Below are 5,250 nucleotides of genomic sequence, written 5' to 3'. Positions count from 1 at the left end.
CGCTTTGTTTCAACACCCGTTGCAGGGCTCGCACTAACTCGCTGCTCGATTTGGAAGTCAAGGGTACGACCCAGGAAAATTTGGAAAAGATGTCGATGACACAAAACAAATATTTGTAGCCACGGTTGTAGCTGGCCAAATGAGAGACATCGGCTAAATCGGCTTGCCATTGATGATCGATGCCTTCCACTCGGGTGCGACTTCTGGAAAACTTGCGTCGAATGGGTTTGTGTAAAGTGTAGGTAGCTTGTTCTTGTAACCATCGTTGCACTTGAGGTAAACGGAGACTTTTCAGTCGCGTTTTGGCAGCACGATACAATTTTTGAACTCCTGCGTAACCTGCAGAATGGGAGGGATCGTAGTAAATGCTGGCTAAGACTTTTTCCATTTGTTGGTTTGTGTGTTAATAAGGCACCAACTCTTCGAGGATGCTTCTTTGGGTGGGTCGAAAGGGTGGTTTGGAAACGGATTTACGTGTCCGATGGGCTACGGGAGTAGAAGTCGAAGGTAGTGGTGGTGGAAGTGGCAATGGAATGGCTTTGGTCTTCTTTTCTTTTTTCACTTCTGGTTTCCCTTCCTTCCTTTTCACTTCTGTCGAAGGAGGAGTGGACATCATCTTTTTAAACCAAGCTTTCATATCTTCTCGTTGGGGTGTGGTGGACGGGGTCAACAAGGATGCTGCAATCTTACTTGAAATGGGAGTTGCTGACGGTGTTTGAAACACTTCTCGTATCTCTTCTTCCTCAGGTCTTCGTTAGGTTGCATCTCTGTTGACCCCTGGGGATAGTAGTAGTAGTGGTGGTGGTAGTGATGATGGTACTGGACTTTTCATCAAGGTCTTAAAATCTTTCAGAGTGGGTAGAGCTGTTTCGTCTAAAGTTTTCTGGTGAAAGAGTTGCAGTCGTTGCAAGAGTTGACCGTACTTTTGCGATTTTTCTGTTTCGGACAAATCTTGGCGATCCATCAAGGACTGCAATTCGTGTTGTAACTGGGACATCTCGCTCAAATTGGGATTGGGAGGTAAATGCGGGGTGCGTTGTTCTTGCCAACGATGGTATTCCATCCATCGTTTGTAAGGCACTAAAGCTAGTTTTCGTCCTTCCATGGGGTTGTCAGGGGTCGATTCTGAGATCTTGGGACTTCAGAGGGCCTTTTATCTTGCTCCCACCAGTCCTCCCAACATGGTTCTCAAGACTCCTTTCAGCAATGGGCCTAACAAGAGGTGTAAAATGCCTCCACGTTGGACCAACATCTTCTTCTTTTGACGAAGTGTCATTTTCTTTTGAACCATTTGGCGAAGAACGTGACGATGTTTGCCTAAGCATTGTTTCTTGTGTTTGGACAAAGGGATCGTGCCTTTCAATACGTTCAAACAACATTCGCACACGGTATCGATGACCTCTTTGGAAGCTGATTGAATGAGTTTTTTTCGTAGGGGTGGAGAAGCTTTGCACACGACAGATAACATGTCCCAATGTTTGATTAAACGAGGAGGCAGTCCTTTCCTTTTCTTTCCTTGGGGTTGTTTAGAAGAGGGATGTTTTCTGGAGGGTGACATCTTTGAGTCTTCAGCACCAAAAACACTGATACCCCTACTCGGTCACAGGCTTCTTTTATACTTTAACGCGTCGCCACTGGTTGTCTTTACGTCGTATCAACTTCAGGACAGGCATGACACGTCGTGCAGGAGTACGTAATGGACTAAATCGAGCCAGTTCTTGCTTGGACAAATCCAGTAAACTTTGTAACATGCCCGATCTTTCTTGAACTTTGATTTTGGGAGAAGGTACCTTGTGAGCAGCGGCCACTGCCACTAAATTGGAGGGTCCTGCCACTGGGGAAGTTCTTGGGGTCATCAGCGGAGAAGTTCTTGGTGTAATCAACGTCTCCAAGTACTCTTCAGTTCTTGGTGTCATCAACGGAGAAGTGAATGAACCTGAGGCTACCGGAGACGCGGTCACCGCCTTTGCAGGTCGTGGTTTGCGAGTGTAAGGTTGCGTCCTGGCCGAAGAAGAAGAAGTGCCTCTCTTGCGACTAGTTTTCTTCTGTGGACTTTTCTATTTCTGGGGACTTTTTCTCTGTTTCTTTTTCTGGGGGCTTTTCTTTTTCCGGGGTGGTGACTGGTAAGAGGAGGGTCCCGCCACTGGAGAAGTTCTTGGAGACACGGGTCTCCTTGGGGACTTGGCCTTGGCACCGTGGCTCTTTTTCTTCTTCTTGGAGCTTCGTTTGACTTTTTTCTTGGGGAGAAGTTTGGGAGCATTAGGATCCCATCTTAAGAGAGAGCGAATGATGACCCCTCCAAGAGTACCGCTCCCTCCAGGTTTCAAAATGATTTGTTTTTTGGTTTGAGTGTCGATCGGCCAGTTGGGTCAAAGCGACTTTGTTTCGATCAAAAAAGCGTTTGGTTTGATGAGGATTCTTAATGATCCCTTGTAGTAATTGACGTGAACCATCGTAAGACTTCTTTGAGACTAGCTTCTAAGACACGAGCTCGTGTTTGTGGATTTTTTTTTCTCGACTGATGCCATAGAAGGAACGAATCAATTTGACGGGAAGATGCGACTGAAGGGACGTCATGTTGACGCTGTGTGAGACACGAAAAGTGTCTGAGGTTTTTATAGATTTTTTTTGTTGAGCGAAGTTAAGTCGAGGACGGAGAAGTGTACAGGACAGGCCCTCCGTCTTGGCACCAGTGGTGAAACAATTGGGTACGAAATCGCAAATCATTGGGGGGTCGTAGGTTTCAAATCGACGAGTAAATAGGCGTGTGGAGTTTGAGTGGCATCGTCGTACGCCTGACTCAGCTAAGGCGTTCCTAACTGTTTGGCTAAGACTTGCACTTGCGATTTATCTCGAGGGCTTTTAAACAAGACCACGTAATGTGCATTGAGACTGATGGTGCGATGGGCTTTACTTTGTTGAAACAAATTTTGGGTGATGTAAATGACACTGGCATTGCGATGATGCCCTTTGCGCGTGAACCACAGTTTAATTTCTTCTTCGTCTTCTCCTAACATGTCGTCAAAAATGACCAAATGGGTTTGACGGGAGTCAGAGACGATGCCGTCGTCTTCTTTAGGAATGCCTTCCACAAACACGATGGAATCGCCTTGACTTTCTCGCAAGAGGCTGTACGCCGATTGCCACTCTTTGTAACACCACACGATGCGTTGAGGTGGTCGATCGATCAAATGATGTTTATGTTCGATCAAACGTTTGACGAATTCGGTTTTGCCTGAACCGCTAGGTCCAGCAATGAGCATGTTAAAGGGATGGCGAAGATATAAAGCCTCCCAACTGGCACGATGTTCGTCGATGACTTTGACAGTGGAGGAAGAGGGAGTAGAGACAGCAGAGGTAGCCATAGTGTTAGGAATGTCACTTGTGACACGAAAACAGACAAGACAAGAGTTTATATACTTTTTTCAGAACACGTTTATTGAATGTTTTAAACATGAACACGAAAGACAAAAATACATAAAAGCCAAAGGCTTAAGTACAACGATAAAAGGTACATGATAACCACTAACGTGGAATAAAAACAAGTGTCTGTACAACATGTTTTGGGTAATGTTCTGACCAGTTCTATAGGGGGTAAGGTCACACAAGTGTCCTCCCGAAAGGGTCTTTCAAGCATGTCCACGACAGTCCTGTCCTGGGTGACGGGTTCTTCTGGTACTGTCACTAACAGAGGTTGAAAAATAACCTTTTTCCTTGAACAACTCTCGTGCATACTGGGCCACTTCTTGGGTCCAAGCCTCAAAATCCCATTCTTTCCAGGCACGGACGTCTGTCCAATGGGGGTGTAAGTCACAAGCTACACACACATCGTCATACACGTCTTGGGTAGCTAAAAGTTGAAGAATCTTTTTTTCCCGTAGAGGTCGAGAAGTATCCAGATGAAAACGCAAGGCTTTGAGCAAAAGGAGTCTTTCGTGACCATTTAAGGCCATGGGGGTGGTAAGTACTGATCGTAAAGAGTCCACAAGGAATCGGCTGGTAAACGAAATCCTAGAAAACAAGTCACTTAGACACACACCACTTGTCGACCCAAATTGAATGGATACAGTTCTTCTAATAATCGATGGTAATGATCCACGGTTTGAATATGGTCATTGAGTTCCTTCCACGGAATCTGTTCAATTACATGTGACATAAGTCGTGGCATGGCAGCATGTTTTTATATTCTCTATTTTCGGATGCAGTACACGTACTTTCTAGCCAGAGATCTTCGTTCTCCAGTGGGGAATCTAAATATTGCATACTGTAACCGAAACGTCAGAGTTTGTTTAGAAGTTTCCTCTTCCGCTAAGTAGATTCCACGTAAAATATGTTGGTAATCCTTTAACTTGTCTTCCTCAATGCGTTGCACTAGGTGAATCTCGAAGTAACCAAAATGATGAACACGTGGATCATCGGGGCCCTGGAAGTATTGAACAAGGTCTGACCACTGAAATAATTTCTGACGAATCAGTTCTCTTATACCATTCAGGTACCACTGGTTAAAGATCTGGTGATGTAACGGATGCAACTGTTCTTTACGTTTGACTTGTATTTTGACCTGCTTTCGGTAAATGGGTTCTCTCAACTCCACAGGCAAAGCACGAATGTTCTCTAGCAAAGTATCCATGAATAGGACATACTCAATCCTCTTTCTAACACAAGAAATGTACCGTTTGCACAGACATGGTTTTACTTCAGTGCCAAATTTAAATCGTTTAGTCACTAATTTACACATTACAATTCGTTCAGAAGTTTCCTCTTTCACTAAGTTGACATTGTGTACAAGATGTCGGTAATTCGTTAACTCTTCCTCTGGAATTCGATGCAGTAAGTTTACATTGTAGTAGATAGAATCATCAACAGCAAGCCAATCCTTTTTGAAACCAGGGGGTTGTTGATCAATGTCTGTCCAATGGAACACTTTCAACTGAATCAGTCCTTTTATAGCATTCAGGTACCAGTGATTAAACATCTGGTGACGTAACGGATGCAATTGTTCTTTACGTTTCACTTGTATTTTGACCAGCTCTCGGTAAATCCTTTCTCTCAACTCCACAGGCAAAGTGCAAATGTTCTCTTGTAAAGTATCCATAAACAGATTATGGTAAGTTACTTCAATGTCTCGGTCCCACTAAGGGTAAGTAATGACAATTCGGTGACCATCGAGCATGTTCTACGTAGGCCGAATCTTGTGGTTCCCAGTGGTGAAGTGACACACCGCAACTGAAGCACATGACTTTATCTCCT

This window comes from Sinohyriopsis cumingii, chromosome 2 (genome assembly GCF_028554795.1).
Source record: "Sinohyriopsis cumingii isolate HCF-2022 chromosome 2, ASM2855479v2, whole genome shotgun sequence".
Lineage (NCBI taxonomy): Eukaryota > Metazoa > Mollusca > Bivalvia > Unionida > Unionidae > Sinohyriopsis > Sinohyriopsis cumingii.
This window is presented reverse-complemented; position numbering follows the sequence as displayed.